This window comes from Manis pentadactyla, chromosome 16 (assembly GCF_030020395.1).
Source record: "Manis pentadactyla isolate mManPen7 chromosome 16, mManPen7.hap1, whole genome shotgun sequence".
Taxonomy (NCBI): Eukaryota; Metazoa; Chordata; class Mammalia; order Pholidota; family Manidae; genus Manis; species Manis pentadactyla.
Window position 1 is genome coordinate 41,288,450 of NC_080034.1, and position 26,698 is coordinate 41,315,147.

The 26,698-nt window shown below is 40.1% G+C and overlaps 1 pseudogene; it reads right to left on the minus strand.

Annotated features, from left to right (window-relative positions):
• Positions 1 to 5,658: 5,658 nt before the first annotated feature.
• Positions 5,659 to 26,698, minus strand: part of LOC118923770 (butyrophilin subfamily 1 member A1-like) — a 54,874-nt pseudogene continuing 33,834 nt past the window's right edge.

The window sequence follows — 26,698 nt, forward strand, 5'->3', positions numbered from 1 at the left end:
AAGGAAAACAACAGCAAAAATGAGTAAGTGGGACTATATTAAGCTGAAAAGCTTCTGTACAGCAAAAGACACCATCAATAGAATAAGAAGGATCCCTACAGTATGGGAGAATATATTTGAAAATGACACATCCGATAAAGGCTTGACGTCCAGAATATATAATGAGCTCTCACGCCTCAACAAACAAAAAACAAATAACCCAATTAAAAAATGGGCAGAGGAACTGAACAGACAGTTCTCCAAAAAAGAAATACAGATGGCCAACAGACACATGAAAAGATGCTCCACATCGCTAATTATCAGAGAAATGCAAATTAAAACTACAATGAGGTATCACCTCACACCAGTAAGGATGGCTGCCATCCAAAAGACAAACAACAACAAATGGTGGCGAGGCTGTGGAGAAAGGGGAACCCTCCTACACTACTGGTGGGAATGTAAGTTAGTTCAACCATTGTGGAAAGCAGTATGGAGGTACATCAAAATACTCAAAACAGACTTACCATTTGACCCAGGAATTCCACTCCTAGGAATTTACCCTAAGAATGCAGCAATCAAGTTTGAGAAAGACAGATGCACCCCTATGTTTATTGCAGCACTATTTACAATAGCCAAGAATTGGAAGCAACCTAAATGTCCATCAATAGATGAATGGATAAAGAAGATGTGGTACATATACACAATGGAATACTACTCAGCCATAAGAAAAGGGCAAATCCAATCATTTGCAGCAACATGGATGGAGCTGGAGGGTATTATGCTCAGTGAAACAAGCCAAGTGGAGAAAGAGAAATACCAAATGATTTCACTTATCTGTGGAATATAAGAACAAAGGAAAAACTGAAGGAACAAAACAGCAGCAGAATCACAGAACTCAAGAATGGACTAACAGGTACCAAAGGGAAAGGGACTGGGGAGGATGGGTGGGTAGGGAGTGATAAGGGGGGGGAGAATTAGGGGGGTATTAAGATTAACATGCGTGGGGGGGTAGGAGAAAAGGGAGGGCTGCACAACACAGAGAAGCCAAGTAGTGATTCTACAACATTTTGCTATGCTGATGGACAGTGACTGTAAAGGGGTTTATAAGGGAGACATGGTATAGGGGAGAGCCTAGTAAACATAATATTCATCATGTAAGTGTAGATTAGTGATACCAAAAACAAAGCAAAACAAAACAACAAAAAATGGCAGTTCCTGTGTGGTAACCTCCAATGACTTCTACACAAGAGTATAAAGGGCATATAAAAGTGTAGGCAAAGGGTCTGTTTGTGTTTATACAGAGGATCAAAGCCTAATTGGGCTATCCCGAAAATGAACTAAGATACGATATGAAAGAGAACTTCCAACATCAGCACTCTCTGGAAGACTCATGCCAGAAGATCATCATCAAAAAACCCCAACAAAGATCCACGCACTGCTACAGCTGTAGATGCACTCATCCCACCAGTTCCTGGACTTGCCATGGGAATGAGGAAGGAGAGATCTAAGCTGGCCTGTGCATACAGTAAAACAACAAATTTGACTGGATCTATACTGTTGGAACTCAACCAAGAATTAGGAAAAGTGCAAATTGTAGCACTCCAAAATCTTACAACCACAGACTATTTATCGTTAAAAGAACATACGGGATATTAACAGTCCCCAGGAATGGGTTGTTCTAGTTTATCTGAATTCTCTCAGACTGTTTAAGTTCAGTTGGACAATATCCACCATGTCATAGATAAGTTTTCACAAATGCCTAAGGTGCCTAACTGGTTTTCTTGGTTTCACTGGAGATGGCTGGTAATTACAGGTATGCTTTGGTTATATAACTATACACCTATTATGTTAATGTGTGTGCGCAATTTAATTAGTAGTTTAAAACCTATCCATGCTGAAGTTACTGTACAAGAAGATATGTCAAAGAAATAATCAATCTTCCCAGGTTTTCTTCTGCCTGCTACTTCTATAGCTTTTCTTCTTCCTACCTAATCACAACCTTTAAATAGAACTCGTGCCACAGGTCGAATTTACCGAGTATCATAATTCTTCCAAGTGGTAAAGACACCTCAAGACAAATGTTGGGCATAGAAGCCACAGGGCATAAATATGCAAAGAAGTAAAAAGCTAACCTTTTCAAACAATAAGGCTCCTCTCTCACTTACCAACTTAACATTTCCCTGTATGGCCCCGGAAGATGACTGGTTAGCCAGAGACGGGTAAGATTCCTCAAGGGAGGAACAACCTAAGACAGGCACAGTCGCAGGGGGCCATCTGGTGAGAAAATGGGGAGCAGCAGAGGTGAGGCTTAGAACCCCCCCCCTCATGTTCTGAGAGAAATCTTCTGCATACATGGATGTTTATTGCCCTCGTCTAGGTCGGATTAACACATAGTCTACAGGCACACACCTGATCATCTACATTTGCTCTCTTACAACACTAAACTCTGTTTTCTACCTTTATCTCGTATCTACCTACCACTTCAGCATTTTATTAAAAATAATAATAATAGAGAAATGTGGTATCCACATATAAATCAAGTTTAAAAATCAAATGAATAGTCATATTTGAACTGTGTATAGTTCATAATGCATGAACAAAACCGAAAGCTTCTGTGATGACTGCCCTTGCACTGTTCACCATGTAACTTATTCACTATGTAAGAATTTGTACTCCATGTAAGAATTTGTTCGTTATGCATCAGAAGATTGGAGACTGACGAAAATTAGGCTTGGGGTGGATTAATGATTGTGCATTGAGTATTGACCCCCCTATACAGAAATTTATTGTGGTTAACAACTATTTGATCAATAAATATGAGAGATGCCCTCACAAAAAAAAAAATATATATATATATATATATTTAAACACACTTCCAATTGTAAAATAAATAAGTAACCGGGATGTAATGTATAGCATAAGGAATATAGTCAAAATATTGTAACAACTTGGTATGGTGATACCTGGTACCTAGAATTATCATGTATATAAATGTTGAATCACTGTGTTGTACACCTGAAACTAATGTAATGCAATACTGTTGTCAACTACCCTTCAATAAAAAAAAAATTAAAAATTAAAAATTAAAAAAAAAAACATGCAAAAAAAAAAAAGAACATAAGGGATGTGAACATTCCCCAGGAATGGGTTGTTTTAATTTGTCTGATTTCTCTCAGACTGTTCAAGTTCAGCTGGACAATATCCACCATATCATAGATAAGTTTTCACAAATGCCTAAGGTGCCTAACTGGTTTTCTTGGTTTCACTGCAGATGGCTGGTAATTACAGGTATGCTTTGGTTATGTAACTATACTCCTATTATGTTAATGTGTGTATGCAATTTAAGTAGTAGCTTAAAACCTATACATGCTGAAGTTACTCTACAAGAAGATATGTCAAAGAAATAATCAATCTTCCCAGGTTTTCTTCCACCTGCTACTTCTATAGCTTTTCTTCTTCCTTCCTAATTACAACCCTTAAATAGAATTCGTGCCTCATATCAAATTTACCGAGTATCATAATTCTTCCAAGTGGTAAAAATACCTCAAGACAAATGCTGGGCATAGAAGCTACAGGGCATAAATATGCAAAGAAGTAAAAAGCTAACCTTTTCAAACAGTAAGGCTTCTCTCTCACTTACCAACTTCACATTTCCCTGTATGGCCCCGGAAGATGACTGGTTAGCCAGAGACGGGTAAGATTCCTCAAGGGAGGAACAACCTAAGACAGGCACAGTCGCAGGGGGGCCATCAGGTGAGAAATTGGGGATCAACAGAGGTGAGGCTTAGAACCTCACCCCCCCTGTTCTGAGAGAAATCTTCTGCATACGTGGATGTTTTATTGCCCTTGTCTAGCTTGGATTAACACATAGTCTACAGGCACACACCTTATCATCTACATTTGCTCTCTTACAACACTAAACTATGTTTTCTACCTTTATCTCGTATCTACCTACCACTTCAGCATTTTATTAAAAATAATAATAATAAAGAGAGAAATGTGGTATCCACATATAAATCAAGTATAAAAACCAAATCAGTATTCATATTTGAACTGACTGTTTATAGTTCATAAAGCATGAGCAAAACCGAAGGTTTCTGTGATGACTGCCCTTGTACTGTTCACTATGTAACTTATTCATTATGTAAGAATTTGTTCTACATGTAAGAACTTGTTTGTTATGCCTCAGAAGATTGGAGACTGACAAAAATTAGGCTTGGGGTGGATTAATGATTGTGCATTGAGCATTGACTCCCCTATACAGAATTTTATTGTCGTTAACAACCATTTGATCAAGAAATATGAGAGATGCCCTCACAAAAAAAAAAAAAAACGGGACAGACTTCCAATGGTAAAATAAATAAGTAACCGGGATGTAATGTATAGCATAAGGAATATAGTCAAGATATTGTAACAGCTTGGTAGGGTGATAGCTGGAACCTAGAATTATGTATATAAATGTTTTATCACTGTGTTGTACACTTGAAACTAATGTAATGTAATACTGTGCATCAACTACCCTTCAATAAAAAACAATAAAAAAAAAAGAAAATGAGTTTTATTCTTAGAGCAAAAAAGTGCACAATTAAATTTAATAATTACATAATTTTTAGAAATATAAACAGTAAATACAGCATACAATAAAAATATTTTAAAGTCATAATGAATTAAAGAAAAGAAACTATATGTGGAAAAGCAAGAATGTGAGAAAAGGACTTGGAAAAAAGTCTTAAAATCTTCCAAAGTGAGAATGAGGAATACATACGAATGACACTCCACTGTTTTCTGGAATGACAGGCATCAGCTATCTCTGTCCTTTGAGAATTGTTCTTCTAGTGTTCTGGGATTTCTTTTGGCTCACAGTATTTTTTTCTCTCGATTTTTAAACTCATACATTTATGTTTGAAACTATACATAGTTCTCCCACAAGTATTTACACATTTACTTTATTTAGTTCGTAAATTTTTTCGACTATAAAATACACAAAACACAAAATTCATCATTTTAGCCAGTGTAAAGTATACAATTCAGTTGTATTTATACTTTCATAAAATTGTGTGACCAACATCGGCATCCAACTCCAGAATATTTTCATGACTCCAAAAGGAAAATTCCATAGCTATTAAGTAATCACTACCCATTTTTCCGTCTCCCCAGCCCCTGGCAACCACTAATGTACTTTCTGTCTGCAAGAATTTGCCTATACTGGGTGTTTCATTGAAATGGAATCACAAAAGATATGGATTTTTTTGTATCTGGCCTTTTTTACGTAGATAATGTGTTCCAAATTCATCCATATTGTAGCATGTGCCAATACTTCATTCCTTTTTTTTTATAATTAAGAGATTTTTATTTTTTAAGAGCTGTTTCAGGTTTGCAGAAAAATGGAGTGGAAAATCTAGAGCATTCCCATATTCCTCCTCTTTCCCCATAATATACTCTGTTACTGACATTGTGCATTGGTGTGGCACATTTGTTATAACTGGTGAACCAATATCGATATGTTATTTTCAACTAAAGTTCATAGTTTAAGGTTCACTTTTTCTACCTGACATTCTATGGAATTTGACAAATAATTTACTCATTTTGATACATTAATATGCCCTTACATACCCTTCATATTTTTTAATACAAATATATTAGTAGATATGCTAGCTTGGCCTTAAAATATTTTTGATGTTATTCTATTTTGATTTAATATAATTATAATATTTTTATTTAATATTATCTGAAGGTTAACTTTTTCCTTTTCTTTCTTTCTTTGTTTTGAATCTTTCTTCCTGGTCACTCTAACTCTTTGCATTTTAGTGTTGTGTACTTGTGCAGGCCCGATGTATAGATATGTAGGCTTTCCCTAGGAAAGCCTCATGGAAATGTGCTTTTAATCAGTCAATTCTTTTACTACGTATTAAGAAATATTTGTTTTTTTGACTTCCCAAATTGGGGATTAATTTACTTTCTCAGTTCCAATTTCACTTAGAAAAGCCATAGAGGAGAATGATTAATAGACTAATAAGACCCACCTCTACCCCCAGTCACTGAAATAGTCACTGTGGCTAACAGATGAGCAATAGGATTGGATCATCAAGGATCCAGCTCCCTCCCACTTCTGAGCAGTTGTAGTCATGTAAAGCATAAGAACTCTCAGAATGGATGTATCTCAGGTCAAGGAGAGGACTGGAGGAAACCAGAGAGACTAAACCTGTTAAACCCCCGTGGGACTTTCCCCTTTTTCGTCAGTAGACAGTAAGTTCCATTAAGGCAGTGATATTTTTATTTTTTGTATATCCTAACAAAGTGGAAACATGGCATATATAAGTTGACCAATAAACATTTGTGGAATACATGGATATATTCATAAATAGTATATTTATCAAATACTTTATCTCCATAGAATGCACTATGGTAGGCCCTAGAGTAAAATGCTTAATAAGATGTAGTTCCTGCCCTAAGATACTTCTATATTCTAGCAAAGTCTCTTTATTTTTTGAATGTCTTATTATACTTCCATAAACTCTACTCAAAATGGCATTGCCAGAGAAGTCCTGCAATAAGAAACTGATTGATGTGTCAGATGGTGAACTCAGGGTGATTGCTTTGCCAGAAGCCATGGGCTACTTGGAGACCCCTCACTGCTGTGGATTTACCCACAGCTAGAGATGAGGATGCAGTGGATGACATTATCCCTGGCATTTCTACAGCTTTTTGTGTTAACAGAACATCAACCGTCACAATTTCTTTCATTGTCCATCAGTCTATGCTCTCAAATGTCTAAGCTTAGAAGGACATAAACACATTGAAATGAACTGAAAAGTGACAGGTGGAAGAATCCTGCTGTAGAACAAAATATGAATTTAGTTCCTGCAGAAGAGTTAGTAAGAACTCATTAGGAACCTCATGCTGAATGTCCTGAGTATTTAACAAGGAGTAAAATATCCAAAACTGAACGCATTATCCTTCCTGTTCTATATCATAGTTCCATCTCATTTTTCCTGTTTCGTTGTTATTCCCATGCATAAGTTCCTCTTGGCCAGAAATCCTTTCTCATCCACCATGTCCATTTAATTACATGTTAATATTTTCCCACCATTCATTTACCTCTCTCCTGCCTTTATTATTGCTTGCTTGTTCCCAAAGCCCTCCTCTTACTGTCAATGAAGTTAATGATCTGGGCTCTGACTCACTCCTCCTGGGATCAAATACTGGCTTTGCCGCTCAGTGTGCCAGGGAAGTTCACTACGGAGGCACATCTCTCAAGAGGTTATTGAAGGGGTTTGTAGTTTAAAGACACATTAATAGTGGAGAAAAATCTAAGTGGATCTCTCCTATCACCAGGAAGAGAGTGTTCATTTGACAGGAGGGGCTCACAGTTTAGATCCTTGAAGACATTAGCTTGGTGAGAAACAACTGGAGAAGACTTAGCTGTGTGAAAGACAAAGGAAACCCTCAAAAGTGAGAAGAATGTGGTCAAAGAAAAAAATGCTAGTTTTGGCAATGACTCACTCCATGGAGGCTGCAGATGCTTCTTCGTTTCTATTTGACTATTTTTTTTCTCTGAAAACATAAACTACAACATAAATTCCTTTTTCATTCACATACTCACATAAGACAATTCTGGACCTGCTAACAAGTTAGAGCTTGTTAAAAAAAAAAGGGGTTGGGGCTTCAAGCTCTCCTACAAAGCCACAGTAATCAAGACAATTTGGTACTGGGACAGGAACAGACCCATAGACCAATGGAACAGACTAGAGAGCCCTGATATAAGCCCAACCATATATGGTCAATTAATATATGATAAATTGGACATACAATGGGGAAATGACAGCCTCTTCAACAGCTGGTGTTGGCAAAACTGGACAGCTACATGCAAGAGAATGAAACTGGATTATTGTTTAACCCCATACACAAAAGTAAACTCGAAATGGATTAAAGACTTCAATGTAAGTCATGAAACCATAAAACTCTTAGAAGACAACATAGGCAAACATCTCCTGAATATAAGTGTGAACAACTTCTTTCTGAACCCATCTCCTTGAGAAAGGGAAGCAAAAGCAAAAATGAACTCATGGGACTACATCAAACTAAAAAGTTTTTGTATGGCAAAGGACATCATCAACAAAACAAAAAGGCATCCTACAGTATGGGAGCATATATTTGTAAATGACATATCCGACAAGGGGTTAACATCCAAAATATATAAAGAACTTACACACCTCAACACCCAAAAAGCAAATAACCCAATTAACAAATGGACAGAGGATATGAAGAGACAGTTCTCCAAAGAAGAAATTCAAATGGCCAACAGGCACATGAAAAGATGCTCCACATCACTAATCATCAGAGAAATGCAAATTAAAACCACAATGAGATATCACCTCACACCAGTAAGGACAGCCAGCATCGAAAAGACTAAGAACAACAAATGTTGGCGAGGATGCGGAGAAAGGGGAACCTTCCTACACTGCTGGTGGGAATGTAAGCTAGTTCAACCATTGTGGAAAGCAATATGGAGGTTCCTCAAAAAACTAAAAATAAAAATACCATTTGACCCCGGAATCCCACTCCTTGGAATATACCTAAAGAATACAACTTCTCAGATTCAAAAAGACACATACACCCCTATGTTCATCGCAGCACTTTTTACAATAGCCAAGATATGGAAGCAACCTAAGTGTCCATCTGTAGATGAATGGATAAAGAAGATGTGGCACATATATACAATGAAATACTATTCAGCCATAAGAAAGAAACAAATCCTACCATTTGCAACAACATGGATGGAAATGGAGGACATTATGCTCAGTGAAATAAGCCAGGTGGAGAAAAACAAATGCCAAATGATTTATCTCATTCATGGAGTATAACAATGAAACAAAACTGAAGGAACAAAATGGCAGCAGACTCAGCGACTCCAAGAATGAACTAGTGGTTACCAAAGGGGAGGGGTGTGGGAGAGCGGGTGGGGAGGGAGGGAGAAGGGGACTGAGGGGTATTATGTTTAGTACACATGGTGTGGGGGATCATGGGGAGAAGAGTGTATCACAGAGAAGGGACATAGATCTCCGGCAACTTGCTGCACTGACGGACAGTGACTGCATTGGGGTGTGGGTGGAGACTTGATAATGTGGGTGAATGTAGTAACCATTGTTTTTTCATGTGAAACCTTCGTAAGAGTGTATATCAATCACACCATAATAATATATATATATATATATATAAAGTCCTTAAGAATAAATAAATGATTTTTACAAAGGGGTTGGGGGAAGAGAGGTCTTCCCTCCCAGAAGGCTTGGGCTCCTGCTGAAATGGGTTGTAGCTCTGGATCAGTCCTCCTCACCCCTCGGCAAACCCCCAGTTGAGAAGTCAGTGGACACTGGCGCCTGGAGAAAGGACAAGCTGAGCTACTGACTTTACAAAGATTTGAACAGATTTCTGTGTATCTCCAACAGTAGTAAAGTGTATTGAAAATTCACTCAACGGTGACCCTTCCCTTCAAACACCACTTCTCCATATTTGATAATAAAATAGTAAGAAGAGAGAATTTATCTTTAAATGTAGCTTTAAAAACATTTACTTCAAAACACACTGAGGACAGGAACAGAAGAGAGGCCATTCATTTGTTTCAAGATTTTCTGTGCCAAACTGCTCCTGCTTGAAGAGAGCTTAATGCTAGAGGAAATCCCCCAGACATTTTCCAGTTGCCCCATGTCTCTTTCTGCCTCTCCCTCTTTGAAAGGGGCGAAGCCACACCTAACAAAACTGACCTACATTCCACACAAGGAGAGCCTTCTTGGCAAACATGCCTGTTGGAGCTCAAGTGGAGGCAACAGAGGTGGTGACCCTTCACTTCTTACAGGGCAACAGACGGTTAGCTTCTCGGGGGACACCTGTATCGCTCCTTAAATGAGTTTCAGAGGTCTTTGGAGAAGAATTGGGACAATATTCAGTGTCACCTGAAGCTAAGCAGACAGTCACAGATGTGCCAGCACCCGAAGGCTAAATTAAGGATGGAGGGTCCCATTGAAGGTGACTCCAGTAAAGGAATAGATGTAGGACCCATCAGTCATGTGGTAAAAGGACACAACCTTACTTTCCAGTCCAGGAAAACCCTTATCCTGTGGGGATGCTGCCTCAGTGACAGATACTCTAAATGGGAGGTGAGTTTTCCCTCCTTGTATGCCAACACCCAAAAATTCTTCTCTGGACATTCTATAAACCACTCCATTCTCATCACTGTATGTGAGCAAACAGTCACAGCCCATCTAGTTCCAGGGCCCACTTCTATCCCCATATTTACTTTTACCTCCCAGTAGTATTTCCCTGTATTAAAGGATTACAGGAATAAAGAAATATCTCCCTGTGTTAAAGCAATCTTGGCCCAGAACACTGAAGATGGTTTCAGATTCCCCTTGCCCTGGGTGTGTTGGGGCATCACAGCTCTGAGAAGAACTCTCCACTGAAGAAACATGTTTTCTATTCTCAGATAGATGAGGTTCAAATGAGCTGTGCCCAGACCCAGTGAAACAGCCACTGTAGGTATAGGGGGAAATACCAAGGTCATGGTTTTTTTCCTAACGTTTTGGCCTTAGGAAAAATTAAAATACTAGAGAAGGGAATGAAGGAAAATAAGGGGAAGAGAAATAGGAAAGTAGGTAAAACAATCTATGTTCTATCCTATATTCACACATGTCCTATATCCGTAGGAGACACAACATGTATAAATCATAGAAGGCCAGGGCTGGACAGGACCCTGGGTAACCAGGACCTTGGCTGAGACCATCTAGCCCAGAGTGCTGTCTCATCTGAAAATCCCCAGGGTCAGGTATCTCAGGATGGGGCCCCTCCATCTTCCTTCAAATATGTTTCTTTAATGCTTGTTCTTATTAAGCCCCATCTTATTTCCAATCACAGGTATCCACTTGCATTTAAGCTTCTGTGGTATCATTTTTCTTGGATATCATTTTTATGTAATAATTAAGCCATCCACTTCTCATATACTCTTATTACATATCTATTGGTTGAAATCCCGGTCTCTGTCATCAGAAACATCTGAATTTTGATAATCACTCTGTCCTTAGTAGCTGTGATCTTGGTAAAGTTATTTTGCTTCTCTCAGCCTCACTTCCTCCTTATGATGTTGTCCATAATTATGATACTTCAGCATAGGACTATTGTGAGAAATAAACAAGATAATGTGTAGAGAACTTAGTACTATGTCTTGTCTATAATGAGCACTTGGTAAATTTTAGCTTCCAACAGTTACAGTAACACTAATACCTGTAGTAATAGTAGCAATAGTATTGATACTAGTAGTAATTAATCTGCTTCTTGCCAAACTAAACATCTTTGGTAATTAAAGTTTTTCTCCTAAGAATTGATATTTAGGGGTATTAGAATATGTTTTAATTTTTCAGGGATTAAATTAACTAGGAAATGTTTATTTGTGGATATAGGGACATTCAGAGTGAAGTAACATGCACTAGAAATTAATAACTCAAAATTCTGGAAAGACTCTAAGATGGTCAGGGGCCATTTTCTCCTTGCACTGAGATGCAATAAGCTCTTCTCTGCCTCAAGCTGGTTACATAAAAGCTTTCCTTCTGACTGAACCACTTTCAAATGTAATTCACATGAATAAATATACATACACTTAAGTCTCAGATTAAGTATCAATTTCTCAGGAGATTAATCCACCATTTTATCCTCATGGAAATCTCTTTTTCCTTCATAATATTCATCACAGTTTGTACATGTACTTTCCCATGTGAGAGAGTAGATCTGTTTTATTTATTTGGTACTGAATAGTTGTAGACATTTATACTGAATGAATGAATGGATGGTCAGAACAGTAAGAAATCTTCTCACATTTCAGCACGAAACTGAGACTGACATGAAAGCCGTGAAATGATGACCCAGTGGGTATTATTGGGAGTTTACACAGAAGCAAGAATTTCTCATTTGTACAGAAGAGATTTTGTGAGACAAAATAATAAGGTCACTCACCTGCTTTGAATTGTTCCCTTCTCCAGTCTAAAAAGAAACAAAATCTGATGGGAAAATATGCCAAGAAAATGTCTTCTGAACTGGTGGATACTTATCCCCTCATGTCCTGTATTTTTTGGACTCCCAGCTTCAAAATAAATCTTGCAAGATGGCACATCTCTGAAAAATGCTCTAGAAATGCCTCGTGAAAGTCTGAGGTGCCTGAAGCCCCAAGACAGCAGTTACTCACCAGCATATAATTTTGCTTTTTCTCCAGTTTGAAATAAAACAAAGGAATTAGATTTTCCATTCATAGGACCTTCATTTCAGTGCACAAAATTGTTGCAATCACATGAAATATGAAGGTTTATGATAGTGCTATATTTCTATCTTCACCACTTCATTGACAATTCTGGGGTACATCTCCTGTTCTATTTCTCACATTTTCCACATTTCACCAACACATCTGTGACAAAATATAAGGGTCTGGTTCTTTTAGAAGAAGATAGACTTGAGTTGCAAAAGTGTATTGTAAAGCCTAAAATCCCGTGTGCTGCCTTGACATCTTTGAGCCTCACAGGGCTCCAAACACATATTTGTGAGTTCTTCTGCTCTCACTGGATATGACCCCCACCCTGCAGGAAAAGCTCCCTGACACTCAACTAATTTCCCTATCATCCATGCCATCTGAACTCTACCTAGTCCTCAATCTAACAGGCTTCATCTCCCTGTCAGCCTGGAAAACTATTCAAACAATCCAATCACATACTTCCACAGGAAACAGGGCACCTCGTCCTCTTGTAACTACAAATCCCGCTTCCCACAGCACCTCTTGGCTCACTCTGCTCCCAAGTACAACTCCCACATGGTCTGGCATGGTTTATGGTGTCCTCCTCCCCCAGGAGGTGAGTATACGCAATTAATAAAGTGCTGCCAGTTTCACATGTCCAGGGCTGCATGTTGAGTGTCTGATCATCTGATTCTATTTAGGGTAGGGAAACCCTCATCAGCAAGATGAATCGGAGGCAACCAGAACAGAAGGGCAGAAGAGATGGTTGGTCCAACCTTAACATCAATATAACTCACCTTGCTGATATAATTCCTTTCTTCTGACTGAAAAGGAATAACAACCTATGAGATGCCAAGTACACAACATGAAGATGTAAAAACATATACCAAGCAAGGCTATTCCAACCGAGGTCCCAAATATGCCCTCCTTACTCTTGTCCTGTCCTGTCCCCAAAATGAGCAAAGCTGACCTGCGATAGACATTGTTTCCACCTGCTCTTGTCTGAAGAAGGGGTTCTTCATGGAGCAGGCTGCATGTCACAATGAGCGAAGCCTCTTTCTGAAACAACCATTAGCTTGGTGTCTTCTCTCCCCTTGCACCTTCTCATTGTACCTCAGGCTGCAGAAACCACCCCTTGCCTAAGAAAGTCAGTCTTACTCCTTTATCTTCTGGACCCACCATGAAAACATGAGGACCAGAACCCAAACCTGGAGAGGAGAAAGTCATTCCTCGAGACCTGGATACTTTTGGTCTAGAAGTCCTGATGTTGTTGCACAGTAACACCAGTATAAGGAGATGGATGAAGAACCATAGTTCTTGGCAGAAGAGAGTTTATTTTCTTCTCCCATAAGATAAATCTGTGGTTCAAAATCACAAAAGATTTGAACTTGATATATATACTGGGACTTATACTGATGCCTGTCATATCTTCTTTACCAGGACATATCTATAACTGGTCATAGAAGGATAACAGGAAAGAAGCAGAGCAAAATTTGCCAATGTTGAGTTTTCTTAGAAAAACACATAGATATATGTATACCTATCTATATCAGCCAATCTATTTCTACTGGAGTCTCAAGGAAGACTTTGTATAAATTGTCTTTTTGTTGTCACTTCCTTAAAAAATCTCTTTTTGTATGTTTTCCACATTTTCTTTCTTCCTCCAGGTTGATAATGTCTAAAAGATGAAGGTAACCAGGTGAAGTGGGTCCATGAAGGAGTCGAGATGTTTTCTACTTTTCCACTGTCACTCCTTTTCCCTTCACCACCTCTCCTCCTCCTCAGTTTTGCGCAGGTTGGGTCTACTAGTGAATCCATGTTACCAGCACCCATAAAACATCACATTACTAGAATGCTAGAAGAACCCACTGTCTCGAAAATAATGGCTGTCCTGACTTCTAAGACTATATATCATTTTGCCTTTGTTAAACTTGCTACCTCCTGGTAGGGAGCCCCTTACATGAGGCTCAGTCCTACTCCAATTCCTCAGATGTAGGAAATATACTAGGAAGCTCAGCTACATCATCTTTTTTTGGTTAAAAATTACAACACAGAGAGGGGCGGAAGATGGCGGCGTGAGTAGAGCAGCGGAAATCTCCTCCCAAAACAACATATATCTATGAAAATATAACAAAGACAACCCTTCCTAGAATAAAGACCAGAGGACACAGGACAATATACAGACCACATCCACACCTGAGAGAACCCAGCGCCTCGCGAAGGGGGTAAGATACAAGCCCCGGCCCCGCGGGAGCCGAGCGCCCCTCCCCCCAGCTCCCGGCGGGAGAAGAGCAGGCAGAGCGGGAGGGAGACGGAGCCCAGGACTGCCGAGCACCCAGCCCCCGCCATCCGGGCCAGAGTGCAGGGTGCTCGATACTGGGAAAACAGGGCAGCAAGAACAGTGAGCGGGCACTGGAGGCTGGGCGACAGAGGACATAAGAAAAGGGCGCGACCATTTTTTTTTTTTTGCTTTTTTGCTGCTTTGTTTTGGCGAGCGCTTTTTGGAAGTCTTAAAGGGACAGGGACCCCAATACTAGGGAAACAGGGCAGAAAGACCGGTGAGCAGAGGCCTGAGGCTGGCACCGGAGAATAAAGAAAAACGAACGACCACCTTTTTTTTTTTAATTAAAAAAATTTTTTTTTTAATTAAAAAAATTTTTTTTCTTGTTTTTTTTTGTGGTCGTTGTTTTCTTTTGGCGGGTGCTTTTTGGAAGTCTTAAAGGGGCAGGGCGGGTCACTTAATCCAGAGGTAGGGAATCCGGGGTCTCTGGGCACCCTAACCCCTGGGCTGCAGGGAGCAGGGAGGCCCCTCACGGAGATAAATAGCCTCCCAGCAGCTCCTGCTCCTACGCGACTCCACCATTTTGGAGTAGCTGCCCGAGCCAGGCCACGCCCACAGCAACAGCGGAGATTAACTCCATAGCAGCCGGGCAGGAAGCAGAAACCCTGTCTGCGCGCAGCTGCGCAGCACAAGCCACTAGAGGCCGCTGTTCTCCCAGGAGAGGAGGGCCACAAACCAACAAGAAAGGAAGTCCTTCCAGCCGTCACTCGTCCCAGCTCTGCAGACTATTCCTATCACCATGAAAAGGCAAAGCTACAGGCAGACAAATATCACAGAGACAACACCAGAGAAGGAGACAGACCTAACCAGTCTTCCTGAAAAAGAATTCAAAATAAGAATCATAAACATGCTGACAGAGATGCACAGAAATACGCAAGAAAAATGGGATGAAGTCCGGAAAGAGATCACAGATGCCAGAAAGGAGATCGCAGAAATGAAACAAACTCTGGAAGGGTTTATAAGCAGAATGGATAGAATGCAAGAGGCCATTGATGGAATTGAAACCAGAGAACAGGAACGCATAGAAGCTGACATAGAGAGAGACAAAAGGATCTCCAGGAATGAAACAATATTAAGAGAACTGTGTGAGCAATTCAAAAGGAACAATATCCGTCTTATAGGGGTCCCAGAAGAAGAAGAGAGAGGAAAAGAGATGGAAAGTATCTTAGAAGAAATAATTGCTGAAAACTTCCCCAGACTGGGGGAGGAAATAATCGAACAGACCACGGAAATACACAGAACCCCCAACAGAAACGATCCAAGAAGGACAACACCAAGACACATAATAATTAAAATGGCAAAGATCAAGGACAAGGAAAGAGTGTTAAAGGCAGCTAGAGAGAAAAAGGTCACCTATAAAGGGAAACCCATCAGGCTAACATCAGACTTCTCAACAGAAACCCTACAGGCCAGAAGAGAATGGCATGATATATTTAATACAATGAAACAGAAGGGCCTTGAACCAAGGATACTGTATCCAGCACGACTATCATTCAAATATGACGGTGGGATTAAACAATTCCCAGACAAACAAAAGCTGAGGGAATTTGCTTTCCACAAACCACCTCTACAGAACATCTTACAGTGACTGCTCTAGATGGGAGCACTCCTAGAAGGAGCACAGCACAAAACACCCAACATATGAAGAATCGAGGAGGAGGAACAAGAAGGGAGAGAAGAAAACAATCTCCAGACAGTGTATATAACAGCTCAATAAGCGAGCTAAGTTAGGCAGTAAGATACTAAAGAGGCTAACCTTGAACCTTTGGTAACCACGAACTTAAAGCCTGCAATGGCAATAAGTACATATCTTTCAATAGTCACCCTAAATGTTAATGGATTGAATGCACCAATCAAAAGACACAGAGTAACAGAATGGATAAAAAAGCAAGAACCATCTATATGCTGCTTACAAGAAACTCACCTCAAACCCAAAGACATGTACAGACTAAAAGTCAAGGGATGTAAAAACATATTTCAAGCAAACAACAGTGAGAAGAAAGCAGGGGTTGCAGTACTAATATCAGACAAAATAGACTTCAAAACAAAGAAAGTAACAAGAGATAAAGAAGGACACTACATAATGATAAAGGGCTCAGTCAAACAAGAGGATATAACCATTATAAATATATATGCACCCAACACAGGAGCACCAGCATATGTGAAACAAATACTAACAGAACTAAAGGGGGATATAGACTGCAATGCATTCATTCTAGGAGACTTCAACACACCACTCACCCCAAAGGATAGATCCACTGGGCAGAAAATAAGTAAGGACACGGAAGCACTGAACAACACAGTAGAGAAGATGGACCTAATAGACATCTATACAACTCTACATTCAAAAGCAACAGAATATACATTCTTCTCAAGTGCACATGGAACATTCTCCAGAATAGACCACATACTAGGCCACAAAAAGAGCCTCAGAAAATTCCAAAAGATTGAAATCCTACCAACCAACTTTTCAGACCACAAAGGCATAAAACTAGAAATAAACTGTACAAAGAAAGCAAAGAGGCTCACAAACACATGGAGGCTTAACAACACGCTCCTAAATAATCAATGGATCAATGACCAAATCAAAATGGAGATCCAGCAATATATGGAAACAAATGACAACAACAACACTAAGCCCCAACTTCTGTGGGACACAGCAAAAGCAGTCTTAAGAGGAAAGTATATAGCAATCCAAGCATATTTAAAAAAGGAAGAGCAATCCCAAATGAATGGTCTAATGTCACAATTATCGAAATTGGAAAAAGAAGAACAGATGAGGCCTAAGGTCAGCAGAAGGAGGGACATAATAAAGATCAGAGAAGAAATAAATAAAATTGAGAAGAATAAAACAATAGCAAAAATCAATGAAACCAAGAGCTGGTTCTTCGAGAAAATAAACAAAATAGATAAGCCTCTAGCCAGACTTATTAAGAAGAAAAGAGAGTCAACACAAATCAACAGTATCAGAAACAAGAAAGGAAAAATCACGACGAACCCCACGAAAATGCAAAGAATTATTGGAGAATACTATGAAAACCTATATGCTAACAAGCTGGGAAACCTAGGAGAAATGGACAACTTCCTAGAAAAATATAACCTTACAAGATTGACCCAGGAAGAAACAGAAAATCTAAACAGACCAATTACCAGCAACGAAATTGAAGAGGTAATCAAAAAACTACCAAAGAACAAAACCCCCGGGCCAGATGGATTTACCTCGGAATTTTATCAGACATACAGGGAAGACATAATACCCATTCTCCTTAAAGTTTTCCAAAAAATAGAGGAGGAGGGGATACTCCCAAACTCATTCTATGAAGCTAACATCACCCTAATACCAAAACCAGGCAAAGACCCCACCAAAAAAGAAAACTACAGACCAATATCCCTGATGAACGTAGATGCAAAAATACTCAACAAAATATTAGCAAACCGAATTCAAAAATACATCAAAAGTATCATACACCATGACCAAGTGGGATTCATCCCAGGGATGCAAGGATGGTACAACATTCGAAAGTCCATCAACATCATCCACCACATCAACAAAAAGAAAGACAAAAACCACATGATCATCTCCATAGATGCTGAAAAAGCATTTGACAAAGTTCAACATCCATTCATGTTAAAAACTCTCAGCAAAATGGGAATAGAGGGCAAGTACCTCAACATAATAAAGGCCATCTATGATAAACCCACAGCCAACATTATATTGAACAGCGAGAAGCTGAAAGCATTTCCTCTGAGATCGGGAACTAGACAGGGATGCCCACTCTCTCCACTGTTATTTAACATAGTACTGGAGGTCCTAGCCACGGCAATCAGACAAAATAAAGAAATACAAGGAATCCAGATTGGTAAAGAAGAAGTTAAACTGTCACTATTTGCAGATGACATGATACTGTACATAAAAAACCCTAAAGACTCCACCCCAAAACTACTAGAACTGATATCGGAATACAGCAAAGTTGCAGGATACAAAATCAACACACAGAAATCTGTGGCTTTCCTATATACTAACAATGAACCAACAGAAAGAGAAATCAGGAAAACAACTCCATTCACAATTGCATCAAAAAAAATAAAATACCTAGGAATAAACCTAACCAAAGAAGTGAAAGACTTATACTCTGAAAACTACAAGTCACTCTTAAGAGAAATTAAAGGGGACACTAACAGATGGAAACTCATCCCATGCTCGTGGCTAGGAAGAATTAATATCGTCAAAATGGCCATCCTGCCCAAAGCAATATACAGATTTGATGCAATCCCTATGAAACTACCAGCAACATTCTTCAATGAACTGGAACAAATAATTCAAAAATTCATATGGAAACACCAAAGACCCCGAATAGCCAAAGCAATCCTGAGAAAGAAGAATAAAGTAGGGGGGATCTCACTCCCCAACTTCAAGCTCTATTATAAAGCCATAGTAATCAAGACAATTTGGTACTGGCACAAGAGCAGAGCCACAGACCAATGGAACAGACTAGAGAATCCAGACATTAACCCAGACATATATGGTCAATTAATATTTGATAAAGGAGCCATGGACATACAATGGCGAAATGACAGTCTCTTCAACAGGTGGTGCTGGCAAAACTGGACAGCTACATGTAGGAGAATGAAACTGGACCATTGTCTAACCCCATATACAAAAGTAAACTCAAAATGGATCAAAGACCTGAATGTAAGCCATGAAACCATTCAACTCTTGGAAGAAAACATAGGCAAAAACCTCTTAGACATAAACATGAGTGACCTCTTCTTGAACATATCTCCCCGGGCAAGGAAAACAACAGCAAAAATGAGTAAGTGGGACTATATTAAGCTGAAAAGCTTCTGTACAGCAAAAGACACCATCAATAGAATAAGAAGGATCCCTACAGTATGGGAGAATATATTTGAAAATAACACATCCGATAAAGGCTTGACGTCCAGAATATATAATGAGCTCTCACGCCTCAACAAACAAAAAACAAATAACCCAATTAAAAAATGGGCAGAGGAACTGAACAGACAGTTCTCCAAAAAAGAAATACAGATGGCCAACAGACACATGAAAAGATGCTCCACATCGCTAATTATCAGAGAAATGCAAATTAAAACTACAATGAGGTATCACCTCACACCAGTAAGGATGGCTGCCATCCAAAAGACAAACAACAACAAATGGTGGCGAGGCTGTGGAGAAAGGGGAACCCTCCTACACTGCTGGTGGGAATGTAAGTTAGTTCAACCATTGTGGAAAGCAGTATGGAGGTACATCAAAATGCTCAAAACAGAGTTACCATTTGACCCAGGAATTCCACTCCTAGGAATTTACCCTAAGAACGCAGCAATCAAGTTTGAGAAAGACAGATGCACCCCTATGTTTATTGCAGCACTATTTACAATAGCCAAGAATTGGAAGCAACCTAAATGTCCATCAATAGATGAATGGATAAAGAAGATGTGGTACATATACACAATGGAATACTACTCAGCCATAAGAAAAGGGCAAATCCAATCATTTGCAGCAACATGGATGGAGCTGGAGGGTATTATGCTCAGTGAAACAAGCCAAGCGGAGAAAGAGAAATACCAAATGATTTCACTTATCTGTGGAATATAAGAACAAAGGAAAAACTGAAGGAACAAAACAGCACCAGAATCACAGAACTCAAGAATGGACTAACAGGTACCAAAGGGAAAGGGACTGGGGAGGATGGGTGGGTAGGGAGGGATAAGGGGGGGAGAAGTAGGGGGGTATTAAGATTAACATGCATGGGGGGTAGGAGAAAAGGGAGGGCTGTACAACACAGAGAAGGCAAGTAGTGATTCTACAACATTTTGCTATGCTGATGGACAGTGACTGTAAAGGGGTTTATAGGGGAGACCTGGTATAGGGGAGAGCCTAGTAAACATAATATTCGTCATGTAAGTGTAGATTAGTGATACCAAAAAAAAAAAAAAAAAAAAGGGCAGTTCCTGTGTGGTAACCTCCAACGAGTTCTACACAAGGGTATAAAGGGCATATAAAAGTGTAGGCAAAGGGTCTGTTTGTGTTTATACAGAGGATCAAAGCCTAATTGGGCTACCCCGAAAATGAACTAAGATACCATATGAAAAAGAACTTCCAACATCTGCACTCTCTGGAAGACTCATGCCAGAAGATGATCATCAAAAAACCCCAACAAAGATCCACGCACTGCTACAGCTGTAGATGCACTCATCCCACCCGTTCTGGACTTGCCATGGGAATGAGGAAGGAGATATCTAAGCTGGCCTGTGCATACAGTAAAACAACAAATTTGACTGGATCTATACTGTTGGAACTCAACCAAGAATTTGGAGAAGTGCAAATTGTAGCGCTCCAAAGTCTTACAACTACAGACTATTTACTGTTAAAAGAACATATGGCATGTGAACAGTCCCCAGGAATGGGCTGTTTTAATTTGTCTGATTTCTCTCAGACTGTTCAAGTTCAGTTGGACAATATCCACCATATCATAGATAAGTTTTCACAAATGCCTAAGGTGCCTAACTGGTTTTCTTGGTTTCACTGCAGATGGCTCGTAATTACAGATATGCTTTGGTTATGTAACTATACTCCTATTATGTTAATGTGTGTGTGCAATTTAAGTAGTAGCTTAAAACCTATACATGCTGAAGTTACTCTACAAGAAGATATATCAAAGAAATAATCAATCTTCCCATGTTTTCTTCCGCCTATTACTTCTATAGCTTTTCTTCTTCCTTCCTAATTACAACCCTTAAATAGAATTCGTGCCTCATATCAAATTTACCGAGTATCATAATTCTTCCAAGTGGTAAAGATACCTCAAGACAAATGCTGGGCATAGAAGCCACAGGGCATAAATATGCAAAGAAGTAAAAAGCTAACTTTTTCAAACAATAAGGCTTCTCTCTCACTTACCAACTTCACATTTCCCTGTATGGCCCCGGAAGATGACTGGTTAGCCAGAGACGGGTAAGATTCCTCAAGGGAGGAACAACCTAAGACAGGCACAGTCGCAGGGGGGCCATCAGGTGAGAAATTGGGGATCAACAGAGGTGAGGCTTAGAACCTCACCCCCCCGTTCTGAGAGAAATCTTCTGCATACGTGGATGTTTTATTGCCCTGGTCTAGCTTGGATTAACACATAGTCTACAGGCACACACCTGATCATCTACATTTGCTCTCTTACAACACTAAACTATGTTTTCTACCTTTATCTTGTATCTACCTACCACTTCAGCATTTTATTAAAAATAATAATAATAAAGAGAGAAATGTGGTATCCACATATAAATCAAGTATAAAAACCAAATGAGTATTCATATTTGAACTGACTGTTTAGAGTTCATAATGCATGAGCAAAACCGAAAGTTTCTGTGATGACTGCCCTTGTACTGTTCACTATGTAACTTATTCATTATGTAAGAATTTGTTCTACATGTAAAAACTTGTTTGTTATGCCTCAGAAGATTGGAGACTGACAAAAATTAGGCTTGGGGTGGAATAATGATTGTGCATTGAGCATTGACTCCCTTATACAGAATTTTATTGTCGTTAACAAACATTTGATCAATAAATATGAGAGATGCCCTCACAAAAAAAAAAAAAAAAAAAAGGACAGACTTCCAATCGTAAAATAAATTAGTAACCGGGATGTAATGTATAGCATAAGGAATATAGTCAAGATATTGTAACAGCCTGGTAGGGTGATAGCTGGAACCTAGAATTATGTATATAAATGTTCTACCACTGTGTTGTACACTTGAAACTCATGTAATGTAATACTGTGTGTCAACTACCCTTCAATAAAAAATAATTATTAAAAAAAAAAAAAATTACAATACAACTAATAGTTTTTACTGTCCGACTCTGACTTGCCAGGGAGGGCCATACTAGAAGCAATGTGAAAGACAATCTGTGGATAAAATGAGAGTTCCTGTGGCCAGGATTCTCACCTAGCCCTGGTTGACCAGCTCACTGCAAACCTGTGGGCAATACATGGCTGTTGACTCTATATAAAGAGCTCTGCCCAGTGCTCTGGGCACGACATGGTGGCAGGGCTGCAAGGCTGCAGGAGAGCAGAGCAAAGGCTGGAGTGGTGGCAGTGCCAAGGACAGAGGCCTAGAGGACGGCTGTACAGAACGACTGTGCAGAGAGGCCCGGAGGACGGCTGTGCAGAATGACTGTGCAGAGAGGCCCAGAGGATGGCTGTGCGGGACAGCTGTGTGGGACGAGTGTGCAGAGAGGCCCGGAGGACAGCTGTGTGGGACAGCTGTGTGGACAGAAGGGCTCAGAGGACGGCTGTGCGGGACGGCTGTGCAGACAGAAGGGCCCAGAGGCAGAGACCGGCCTGCTGCATGCAGACTCGCTCTGAGTGAACGCGATTTTGAACTGACCTGCCCCCTGGAAATAAAGTTGGGTATAACCCTTTCACCCCAAGAACATTTTGCTGTCATTTTCTTTGGTCACACTGAATCCATAGTGAACTTGCCTGGGGCTGAAACCCATTCGCAAGACAATCGGTGAAAGTCAGCAGGGTTCACTGTTGACCAAGGAAAAAGACAGGCTGCCCTGATGGGAGGGGTGCTTCAGCAGGCTGCCCCTGTGAATGGGAAGACAGTGGATCGTCCCCCAATGCGTATGTGGTCTGAGGTGGCTTACCTCCTGGAGGACTGGGCCCCACCCCAGGACTGGAGGCAAGTGGAGGTGACACCTGAGGCAGCAGGGGTGGCCCCTGGTATAGTAAGCAGATCCTTTGAGAAGCAGAGTGCCCATGAGGCAGCGGGGACTACGGGTTGGCTGCTTCTCACAGTCTTAAAAAGGTCTACAGAGAAGACCCAAGAAATGGCGGCATGAGAACACGAGCTGCCAACTTCTGTGGATTCCCTGAGGAAGGAGGTGGCACAAGAGCACCGGCAGCAAGGTGCCATTGGAGATGAGATGGCAGCGCTGCCAGGTGTTCTTAAGGAGGAACAGGCCATCAAGGAAAAGGACAAACTCCTGAGGGAAGCACAGGCAGAGGTGGCACGAGAATGTCAGCTGTGAAGCATTGAGATGAAGGTAAGAGACCTTCCAAAGACTGAGCTGCCATTGTTGCAAGGCACTGTAGCAGAGGAGGCACTCAGGGGAGGGGAGAGAAAGGTGCCATCAGCCCCAGAAATGGAGGAGCTGGGGAAGGATGAAGGGGTGGTGCCAGAGACACTGGCCCCTACTGTATTGAAAGCACACCCAGTAGTTGTAAAGAAAATAAAGACCCAGCAGCTGAAAGTTCCCCAAGGAGAGGAGCAGCCCCTCCCCAGGTTGTGGAGCACTCTGTGGTCCGCCCCTATACTCAGGCTGCGCCGGTGGCTGTGGGACTTAGGGGTGGATGGAATTGTTCTTTCAGGATCAAAAATGAGAAAGCTGCCTTCCCTAACAGTGCAGCCTGCCTTGAGGCAGCAATTACAAAATGTGAGTTGACACATACAGTAGCTGAAGCAATGAGAACCCGGAAAGAAATAAGGCCTATTACTCACAGGAGGAATTTGAGGGGCCTTGTGAGGGTTACGAGGACCCAGATGTGGGTTGATTTGATACAGGCAGGAGTAGATGGAAGGAAATTAGATAGGAAGCCAAATAGGATCTTAGTGGAGCTATGGCAACAAGTGAAACCAGAGCAGCCATTAAGACTAAAGAGACAGAGCCACAAGTCCGGCCTGTGTGTCTGCAAGACTTTTTGCTGGAGAGGCTGGAGAACAATGTTCAAGCTTCCTTGCACAGGGACCATTGCAGAGGACTAAGAGCACATAGATTGAGAGGAGAGAATCCTGGAGGGGTGGAGTGTGGATAAAATGAGAGTTTCCTGTGGCCAGGATTCTCAGCTGGCCCTGACTGACCAGCTCACTGCACACCTGTGGGCAATACATGGCTGTTGACTCTATATAAAAAGCTCTGCCCAGTGCTCTGGGCACGACATGGTGGCAGGGCTGCAAGGCTGCAGGAGAGCAGAGCAGAGGCTGGAGTGGTGACAGCACAGAGGACAGAAGGCCAGAGGACAGCTGTGTGGGTAGAGGGGTCCAGAGGCAGAGGCCAGCTTGCCGCATGCAGACTCGCTCTGAGTGAACGGGATTTTAGTGATTGACCTGCCACCATGGAAATAAAGTTGGGTACAACCCTTTCACCCCAAGAACGGTTTACTGTCATTTCTTTTGGTCACATTGAATCCATAAGTGAACTTGCCCAGGGCTGAAACCCATTGGCAGGACAAGCACAGTTATGCTTATTATTCATTTACATCTTGTCTAGGACCACCTTCAAACTACAGTGGCACCGTTGAGCGGATGTGACAGCACCTGGTCTGATAAGCTGTTGTGACGTAGGAAGAACGAAGCCAATAACAGGCCATGTTGGTGTAACAATATGTAAAGTAACCTGTGTTTCTCAATGGGGCATTGCTTTTCTGACTCCTTTCCTGCCAGCAGGTGTCTTTAAGAGCCTGTCTCACTGGTATTTCTGCACACCAATGAAATTATGCAATTCTGACTGTCTGCCATTTATGATGGCTCCAGGAAGTTACTGCTGAGTTCCCATCTTTAAAGATAGTTATTTTTATTAGTGAGATAAATCACTATGTAATAAGAAACATTCATTTACTTAATGTAATCCATTTGTTGTAAAACAAATAAAAATTGTTTTTATCCTTTTTTAACTTTATTTTTTACTTTATTATGACAAGTTCAATTTGTTATAATATGATATAGAGGAAACATACAACATATTAACTTAAAAATCTCTTATTTACATAAAAATATCATATGGGATTTTAGGGGTCATGGCTAAATAAATGAATTCCTTTTCAAACAATGCCATCTCAGATTTTGAATTACCTACAATTAGCTTCATAAATAATTCTGAGTACTGGACTATTAAGAAAGAAAATAAGAAAGAAAAAACATACATGCAACTTATACACAGTTTTTCTTCATTGCTCTTTCATTATGAAAACTCCCTTATTACACCTTATCTATGGTAGGATGACCAAGAATAATTCACTGTCTCAACTCTTACCTGGAGAAGAGGTTTGATAATTTTGAGAAGAATTTTTAGCTTCATTTTCCTCTGAATATTTACAAATTAGTTGCAAGATGCTATGTGTAAAAAAGGGTATAAATATTACTATTTTAATATTGATACAGAAAACATTTACCAAATATATTAAACTCTAAAGAGTATTTTGGATAATAACACAGCTAATGTAAAAACCTTAATTAGCCCATATACTTTGAATTTGTAAGTTTTACAAACTTTTTAGTAAGCAAATAATTAGAGAAGGAAAATAGTAAGATAGTAAGGTGGACCAGTCATGAACTGAGGGCACTATAGCTCAGTAAATGAGTCAAGAGTTAGCTTGCCATACAGATGTATCTTGCACTCAGAAGGTCTAGCTCTATAACCAACAGCTATTTGTTCTTGGATAAGCTGCTTTTCTTCAATTCAAAGTCTTGCTCTAGAAAGTAGTGATCTTGCCACCTTATTTTACAAGATTGCTAGGAGGGTTTCAGGAACTACTATACCCCCAAAATGCTCAGAGAAACACTCGAGCAATGGAATGATTTTGTTCTTCAACTTGAAATTATTTTGGAATAGCAAAAAAAACCCAATGTGAGTTTTCACAGGTTCTGACAGATTAGTTGCTGCGTTTGGAAAATGTTATTATTTCTGGTTGTCAGCTGTTCTTTCTTTGTGGGAATTCATGGCATCTCAGCTATTATAAAGTTATTTATAAATACATTATCTCATTACATTGGATGTAATGTCCCCTATCATTGAAGCTAATCACACCAAGGGCAGAAAACTACTCCAAGTCAAAACCTGGCTTCTACTGCTAATATTCCTTCTTCATCTACTCAAACTCTGAACCAGCAGATACTTATTTGAATGACATTTCATCTCCATGTTCATCTCCAATTGACTTGGAAGACTGACCCCTACTCTTGTATGTGGATTCCGATGAGACACAGATGGGGCTTAGCTCTCCTAATGCCAACTAACCTACTTGATATTCAGAGATTCCTATTTTATGGCTGGCTTTCTTAAGAGGCAGAATCTGAAAGTATTTTGAAAC